This window comes from Palaemon carinicauda, chromosome 19, assembly GCF_036898095.1.
Source record: "Palaemon carinicauda isolate YSFRI2023 chromosome 19, ASM3689809v2, whole genome shotgun sequence".
Taxonomy (NCBI): Eukaryota; Metazoa; Arthropoda; class Malacostraca; order Decapoda; family Palaemonidae; genus Palaemon; species Palaemon carinicauda.
In genome coordinates, this window is record NC_090743.1 from 24,076,990 (window position 1) to 24,086,425 (window position 9,436).

Sequence of the window (9,436 nt, forward strand, 5' to 3'; positions counted from 1 at the left end):
AGTAGTTAGAGGTAAGTACTGTTAGGAAAAATATAAATTACTTAAAATTTGTAATTTGTTCCAACACGGAGTACTTACCTCGAACTACTTTCTTAGGAGACTTATACTTTAGGAGGTGGGAGTGGCCTTGCGGACCAAGAGACCGGCTGGAAAAAGATCAAACCTCGATATGAAGCTAGGTTCTTCTGACCCAAAATGGAATATGAGACTTAGGGAAAACTACACAAAAAACTATCTTAGTGTCTAAGTAACACCTCTGTAAGAATCTTCGGACATGGATGCTTTCATCTGAACGTGTTCCCCATGGCAGGAGTAAGGGATCAAGGGGAATGGAGGGGAAGTGGTGATAAGGGGGAAGGTAAGGAAGGAACCTGTGTCGCTTGGACTTACCACCCACGGCTTCCCCGGGGCTACGACCTTAAATCTTCTGGAGCGCAGAAATGACGGGACCAATAGAGCGACCGTCCAAAGACTTCCTAGAACAGTCCTTCAGGTAGTGGGCCGTAAAGGTGGACTGCCTTGACCAAGTGCCCGCCTTCAGGATCTGGCCCACAGCCATGTTCTTCTCGAAGGCCAACGAAGTACTCAGGCCCCTAATATCATGGGGTCTCGGCTTTCCCGGAAGGGAGACTCCCGTGCTGTCGTAAACCCTCATAATCATCTGTCGTAACCAGAAGGAGACAGTATTCTTGGAGACTGCTTTCTTCAGTAGTCCCGATGAGACGAGCATACTCTTGATCCCAGGCCGAAGCTTGGACGTTCTTTCCAGGTACTTTCGCACCGCTCTGACTGGACACAGTAACAAGTCCCTCGGGTTGTCTGAACGCGGAATCGCTGGCACTGAAAAACCCTCGAATCTAGGGTCCCAGTAAGCTGGGTTCTGTGTTTTGGCTACAAAATCGGGCAAGAACCTGAAACTTAATTCACGCCAGCCTTTCGTGTGCGAGACCTCGTACGACAACTCATGGAGCTCGCCTACTCTCTTCGCTGATGCTAGGGCTAAAAGGAAGACAGTCTTGAGGGTGAGCTCCTTGTCTAGGATATCCTTAAGGGGTTCGAAGGGCGGCTCCGACAAAGCCTTCAGAACTCTGGCCACATCCCACTGGGGTACTCTATAGGCACGGGGGGAACAAGACTGCTCGAAGCTCTTGATGAGCATCGAGATTTGTCTGGAAGCTCCTAGATCAATGCCTTTGAGGAGGAAGACTTGGCCCAAGGCCGCTCGGACTCCCTTGATGGCCGGAATAGACATACCCACGTCGTCTCTCAGATAGACTAGGAAGTCGGCTATCCCATGAATGGAGGCCTCCAACGGCCTGATGTTCTGTGAGGCGCACCATTTAGTAAAAGTGGTCCACTTCACTTGGTATACTGCGACAGAAGACCATCTCAGGTAACCCGACATCCTTGCTGCGGTCTTTGAAGAGTATCCTTCCCTCTTCAGGAGCCGCTCGATAACCTCCACGCATGTAGGCGGAGGGACCGAGGGTTTTCGTGAAACCTTTGGAAGTGGGGCTGACGGAGGAGGTCTTGCCTGTCTGGAAGGGGGCCATGGTGGGAGGCGCGCCAGTTCCTTTAGGTCCGCGAACCATTCTCTCTCCAGCCACCAGGGCGCTACCAAAGTCATCCACAGATAGCTTGCCCACCTTACTCTGTTGAGGACTTGTCTGAGCATCCCGAAGGGACGGAAGGCAAACACGTCGAGGTTGTCCCAAGGATGTTGAAAGGCGTCCTCGAACGCTGCTGTTGGATCCGGCACAGGAGAACAAAACACGGGGAGCTGTGCGTTGAGTCTCATGGCAAAGAGGTCTATCACTGGCGACCCCCACTTCAGGATGACCGTCTGGGCCACTTCCGGGTGTAAGGACCACTCCGACCCTACTACTTGACCCATCCTGCTGAGGCCGTCGAATAGAACGTTCCACTTTCCTGGAATGAACCTGGCTGTGACCTCGACCTGCTCCTTTGAGGCCCATTCCAGGAACTCTGTTGTGAGACTGCACAGCTCCTTCGACTTCAGTCCTCCTTGCTTTTTCATGTAGGCCACCACCGTGGTGTTGTCGCACATCAGAGCCACAGAGTTTCCCTGGAGTAGATGGATGAATTCTAGGCATGCCCTTTGAACGGCCATCAGCTCTAGCACGTTTATGTGACGGCTCTTCTCCTCGAGGGACCACTTCCCCTTCGCCGACTCGTCGAGAAGGTGGGCTCCCCATCCCTCCTTCGATGCGTCCGTGAACAACAGCATCTCCGGAGGATCGATCGCGAAGGGCATTCCCCTTGAGGGTGTTTGTCATGTCGTGCCACCACTTCAGGATCTCCTTTGTCTCCGGGGACACCGGGACTATTTTGTGCGGGGACTCCCCCGGGGTCCAGAGCTCCTTTAGGTTCCATTGAACCACTCTCAGTTTGAGTTTCCCCCGGGGGACTAACTTCTCCGACACAGGTGGCCCACCAACCTTTGCCAGTCTTTGGCTCTCCTCGGCAGGTCCGCTAGGAAGGGTCGAAGTATTCGATCCAGATTGTCCAACCTCTCTGAGGAGGGGAAGGCCCTCACCAAGTGGGTGTCTAGAACCATCCCCAGTTAGGTCATCCTGGTGGAGGGCGTCAACTGCGACTTTTCCAGGTTGATGGTGATACCCAAGTCCTTGCAGAACCGTAGAAGCTTTGCGCCTTGCTCCCTCAGTACTCCCTCTGAGGCTGAAAGTAACAACCAGTCGTCCAGGTAACGAATCAGGCGGATGCCCTGTTCGTGTGTCCAGGCTGAGACTGTTGTGAAGACTCTCATGAAAACCTGAGGGGCTGTCGATAGCCCGAAGCAGAGAGTTCTGAACTGCAACGCTTGGGTATCCCACTTCACTCTTAGGAACTTCCTGCTGGAGGGGTGGACAGGGATCTGAAAGTAGGCGTCCTTGAGGTCTAAGGACATCATGAAGTCCCCTTCCCTCAAGGCTTCCATTACCGACTTCGGGGTGTCCATCTTGAAGTCAGTCTTGCACACAACCTTGTTGAGGGCCGACAGGTCTATGACCGGCCTCCAACTCCCCTGTCGCTTTCTCCACCAGGAAGTGTCTGCTGTAGGACCCCGGGGTGGGGTTCTTGTCTGGTTCCAACGCCCCTTTGGTGAGCATGGCCGACACTTCCTCCTGTAATGCCGCTCTTCTTAAGGGGTCCTTGGGCGCCAACCACTCCACCTGTTGGTCCGGAATTAGAGGAGGCGGGTCCGCTAGGAAGGGCAGCCTGTACCCGTCCTTCAGTACTGCTACGGTCCACGGATCCGCTCCGTGGTCCCGCCAAGCTTGCCAAGAGTGTTTGAGGCATCCCCCTACCCGAGGCTTTGGCAGAAGTGGGGGGGCTCTCTGCCTATCTTCTAGAGGCGCGGCTGGAGCACCCTCTACTGGAGTTGGAATAGAAGGACCTAAAGGAGGCTTGCGGTGTTGAACCTCCCCTACGGGAGGGCTGTGGGGCTTGATGCCAAGACATAGACGGGGAATCTCTCCTCGGCTGGACTGGCGAAGAACGAGATGAGTGAGGGGCCGTCTGGCGCGGACCTCCTGTGAGCCGGACGTCTTGCAGGTGGAGGTCTTCTGAATTCGACGAGCCTGCTTCTTTGTCCGCTTCTCCCCCGGTTGCTGAAGCACCTGAAACACATAACCACGATGCGGGAGAAGGGGCCGGAGCAGACTTCCCCCACATCGGATCTTCGGCCGAGACGGGTCCTGTAGGCACCAGAGCCTCGTCCCCCGAACACACTCCCGCCCCCCATCAGGCCCCCCACATGCTTGTACCGACACAACATCCCCCACATCAGGAATATCAGACTCCTGGGGAAGGGCAATGGGCCGCTTCCCCGCAACGGACTTACCTCGTCCCCTACTCTAGGTAGGGGAAGGCGGCAGGGAACTCTTCTCCGACGGGGCATCGGGCGACGCTAAGGGCGAGGAGATGCTAGCCTTCTTGGGCGATCTCTTGGCTGCCTTCTTTTTCTTGGTTCCGTAGAGAGCCCACTGGATCTCGGGCCAAGACTCGCACTCCGGACATGTGGCTGAAGGGGTACAAACACTGCCCCTACACGAAGAACACAAAGTGTGGGGATCGAACTCCGGCTTAGACAGAAATGCACCACAAGATTTACCGGCCATAGGCCCAGGGCAACGACGAGGATGCTCCATAATCGAACACTAAAGCACCAAGCAACACAGGCACACAGAGGAAAGAGGTGGATAAGGTTAGGGTTGAACACGTGGGGACCGCGTGGGGTCGCACGGGATGAGAGAGCGCGGCGAGATGTTAATCACGTCGCGACCAGAAACTTACTGGTGACCGAGACCTGGCCACGCACGCTCACTGACCCGGGTCGCCTCAGGCCGCGTATTCATCCGCTACAGAGACCCACAATAGAAAACGGAGATAGGGGAAACTACACAAAATTCTGGTCGGCTGGGAGGAGAATCCCAGATATTCCTAAGAAAGTAGTTCGGGTAAGTACTCCGTGTTGGAACAATTGCATATTATGTTATTGAGGAATTAGACAAGCTCTTTACCTATTACCTTAGTAGGTACAGTTTTTACCCAGTAATCTTTTCCCACTAAATTATTGAATGACCTTCTTGGAAAGGAAATGTGGTGATGAAGAAACACTTTTGTTTGCTTTATCATCTTTGCTATCTCTTGCAAAACATCACTACAGAAAGTCATAGCAAAAATAGGGATGGCAACCAGTTTCTTTTCCAATCCTTCACATAGAAGTTTTAATTCACAGTAAGTCTCCCAAAAAGAACAAACTAACTCTAGTCTGCCCACAAATACTGAACAGGAACACATTGCAAAGAGGTTAAAAGGCCAACCAATACCCCTTTCTGTGACAATGATCAGAAAGAAGTTGCTGACTATTCCTTCAAAGAAGAAAGATATCTGACAATAAGTACCTCTCAATACATTTAAATTCCATCCTAGTCCATTGGTTTACAGGCGATTTTTCATCAACAGAAGACCCGATCGAGTCGCTATCAAATGGACTGACAGGTAGGTTTAAATTAATGTGTTGAAGAATAGAAGGCAACATAGTCATACTCTTAATTGAAGTTATACAAAAACCCTTTTCATACCTTAGTAATCATGGGAATTTAATTATATCCCAACAGGTGTTAACTAGGTAGAATAAGTATGCCCTGTTGATATTAGTCGATCTTTTAGATGGTAAGATTGATAGTCCAAGGGTTTTGAAAACTCCCTTGTTTTAGATGGAGAGCCACAGGTTAAGCATGATGATTGATGGTCTATTAAATGGCAACGAAGTTGCTTGAGAAACCACATCCTCTATGGAAACCTGAGTGGAACATGTGACAGAAGAGGCTAAAGATCTGGAAACTATTCCCTCTAAGGCTAATGGTGCCATCCTGGAATTATCGGGAATCTTGAATTTGTCGATGACTTGACAACTTATAGTAAAGGGAGCAATGCATAATATTCCAGGTTTTACCATTCCAGATGTATGGGATTCATCACCCATGGGATCTTGTTTTGTTGAGGGAAGTTGCAAACTTTATCTATGTTGGGTCTTTCCCACACCTTCCACAAATCCACACACACTTGTGCCCTGGTTTCCTCATGAATATATATACAGTAAGTTCCTTCTGCAGAAGAAAAAAGTGTCATGGACTTGGTCCATCAATAGTTTTTTTATGTAGGCCAATGCAGTCCGTGTTGTATGAATATAGAGCGACAACCTTCATGTCGTTCAAGTATTCCTAATTAAATATCACAAAAACCTTAAAATGCAGTAATTTGTATTTTTCAAAACTACACAAACCCGAGCATTTTAATAGGAATATGATGTTAGCAAAGCTGGAAACTACAGTTGAAATTTATAACATGATGTAGGTTATTACTAGCTTGTAGTGGGGGAAGCGCTGGTCCTCCACCAGTTCAACGAGTAGCCATGACAACCTTCACATAGACTTGCAGAGTGGATGCAGCAGGAAGTACAACTTAAGGGACTCAAGTTTGTTTAGTTAGGAAAAATCCAAATTATTTTTAAAATTTGTGATTGGCTTCACAAAAACAAACCCTCATCTTTTGATAGGAGACTTATCCTTAGGTGCAAGAAAACTCATAACTAATCTGGTTGGTTTAAAATCCTGTGACAAATTTAAGAGGAGCAAGAGTGTTAAATCCATTTGAATTTTTATGCTCTGAAAATTTCAGGGGATAGGCTAGGCTATTGACATTTAGATAGAATGTCATGGAACAACCTACCCCTATGGGGTATGACATCTGAAATGTTGTTCTGAATTAAATTGATAGGTTTACATTACTGTCTGACAACCACACTTCTATCTTAACCTAAATAGAATAGGTTGGGAGGAACTAAGAAAAGTTCCCCTTTTCTTTTTTCCTATCGGCTACCCACCAAAATTGGCAGAAGTGCCTTGGTAGATAGACTGAATGGGTCCTCAGGATCAAGGTATAATATGTCCCAGAAACATAACTGTTCAACCACTACATCCCAAGAATGGGGAAGGAAAATAAGATAAAAGACTAAATTCTTACTGTCATCCTAGACTACTCTCGCAAATGCTTTCTTAGACGAGATGCTTCTTGTCATGTCGGCAAGGCTGGTGGTACGGTACGGTATGAACGTTTTCCAAACTTCGTACCTGTTAAAATTGTTGTACCATAATTTCGTACTGCACCTTCAATTATTTTTCTATACCGTACAGTATGGAAAAAATAACGTGTCGTGAGCTCTTCCTGATGCTCCTCGACAAGGTCGCTCACGTCTGCCTCGTCTACCTCCAGGCCCATGGACTTTCCAAGAGACACGATTTCATCTATCACAATAGGTTCGGGGTCATCAGGGTCTGTTGTATCGAACCACAATTTCTTCCATGCTGAATTAAGAGTTCTTCTTGTGATACCCTGCCATGCATCTTCAATAATTTTTAAGCAATGGACGATATTGAAATGTTCCTTCCAAAATTCACGAAGGGTGGGATATATATATATAAATAAATAAATAAATAAATATATATATATATATATATATATATATATATATATATATATATATATATATATATATATATATATATATATATATATAATGAAAGTAAGAGAAACTGGCAATTTAGAGGAGAGGTGGACGTTAGTAAAAGAAAATTTTGTTGGGATTGCAAGTGATGTGTGTGGAAAGAAGGTTGTTGGAGGCAGCATGAGGAAGGGCAGTGAATGGTGGAATGAAGGAGTGAAGGTAAAAGTGGAAGAGAAAAAGAGGGCTTTTGAAGAATGGCTGCAGAGTAATAGTATAGAAAAGTATGAAAAATATAAAGAGAAAAATGTGGAAGTAAAGCGCAAGGTACGTGAGGCAAAGAGGGCAGCTGACCTGAGGTGGGGTCAGGGTTTAGGTCATTCATATGAAGAGAATAAGAAGAAGTTTTGGAAAGAAGTGAAGAGAGTAAGGAAGGCTGGCTCAAGAATGGAAGAGACAGTGAAAGATGGAAATGGAAGGTTGTTAAAAGGAGAGGAGGCAAGGAAAAGATGGGCGGAATATTTTGAAAGTTTACTGAATGTTGAGGATAATAGGGAGACAGATATAATTGCTGTTGCAGGTGTTGAGGTGCCAGTGATGGGAGATGAGAATGAGAGAGAGATTACAATAGATGAAGTGAGGAGAGCACTAGATGAAACGAGAGTAGGAAAAGCATCTGGTATGGATGGTGTGAGAGCTGAGATGTTGAAGGAGGGGGGTGTGACTGTACTTGAATGGTTGGTGAGATTGTTTATGTGTTTTGTGTTGTCAATGGTACCAGTAGATTGGGTTTGTGCATGTATTGTACCACTATATAAGGGTAAGGGAGATGTGCATGAGTGTTGTAATTCAAGAGGTATTAGTTTGTTAAGCGTAGTTGGAAAAGTGTATGGTAGAGTATTGATTAATAGGATCAAGGATAAAACAGAGAATGCAATCTTGGAAATACAGGGTGGTGTTAGAAGAGGTAGGGGTTGCATGAATCAGATTTTTACAAAAAGGCAGATATGCGAGAAATATTTAGCAAAAGGTAAGGTGGTGTATGTTGCGTTTATGGATCTGGAGAAAGCGTATGATAGAGTTGACAGGGAAGCAATGTGGAATATGATGAGGTTATATGGAGTTGGTGGAAGGTTGTTGCAAGCAGTGAAAAGTTTCTACAAAGGTAGTAAAGCATGTGTTAGGATAGGAAATGAAGTGAGTAATTGGTTTCCGGTGAGAGTGGGTCTGAGACAGGGATGTGTGATGTCGCCGTGGTTGTTTAACTTGTATGTTGATGGAGTGGTGAGAGAGGTGAATGCTCGAGTGCTTGGACGAGGATTAAAACTGGTAGACGAGAATGACCATGAATGGGAGGTAAATCAGTTGTTGTTTGCGGATGATACTGTACTGGTTGCAGACACAGAAGAGAAGCTTGGATGATTAGTGACAGAATTTGGAAGAGTGTGTGAGAGAAGGAAGTCGAGAGTTAATGTGGGTAAGAGTAAGGTTATGAGATGTACGAGAAGGGAAGGTGGTGCAAGGTTGAATGTCATGTTGAATGGAGTTACTTGAGGAGGTGGATCACTTTAAGTACTTGGGGTCTGTTGTTGCAGCAAATGGTGGAGTGGAAGCAGATGTACGTCAGAGAGTGAATGAAGGTTGCTAAGTGTTGGGGGCAGTTAAGGGAGTAGTAAAAAATAGAGGGTTGGGCATGAATGTAAAGAGAGTTCTATATGAGAAAGTGATTGTACCAACTGTGATGTATGGATCGGAGTTGTGGGGAATGAAAGTGATGGAGAGACAGAAATTGAATGTGTTTGAGATGAAGTGTCTAAGGAGTATGGCTGGTGTATCTCGAGTAGATAGGGTTAGGAACGAAGTGGTGAGAGTGAGAACGGGTGTAAGAAATGAGTTAGCAGCTAGAGTGGATATGAATGTGTTAAGGTGGTTTGGCCATGTTGAGAGAATGGAAAATGGATGTCTGCTAAAGAAGGTGATGAATGCAAGAGTTGATGGGAGAAGTACTAGAGGAAGGCCAAGGTTTGGGTGGATGGATGGAGTGAAGGAAGCTCTGGGTGATAGGAGGATAGATGTGAGCGAGGCAAGAGAGCGTGCTAGAAATAGGAATGAATGGCGAGCGATTGTGACGCAGTTCCGGTAGGCCCTGCTGCTGCCTCCGATGCCTTAGATGACCGCGGAGGTAGCAGCAGTAGGGGATTCAGCATTATGAAGCTTCATCTGTGGTGGATAATGTGGGAGGGTGGGCTGTGACACCCTAGCAGTACCACCTGAACTCGGTTGAGTCCTTTGTTAGGCTGGGAGGAACGTAGAGAGTAGAGGTCCCCTTTTTGTTTTTGTTTCTTTGTTGATGTCGGCTACCCCCCAAAATTGGGGGAAGTGCCATGGTATATGTATGTATGTATG

At 47.0% G+C, this 9,436-nt stretch overlaps 1 protein-coding gene across 2 annotated transcripts in view; it reads right to left on the reverse strand.

Annotated features, from left to right (window-relative positions):
* The window catches only part of LOC137658523 (ADP-ribosylhydrolase ARH3-like), a 97,802-nt gene that overhangs the window by 8,587 nt on the left and 79,779 nt on the right, over positions 1-9,436 (reverse strand). The gene's annotated exons all lie outside the window — the stretch shown is intronic.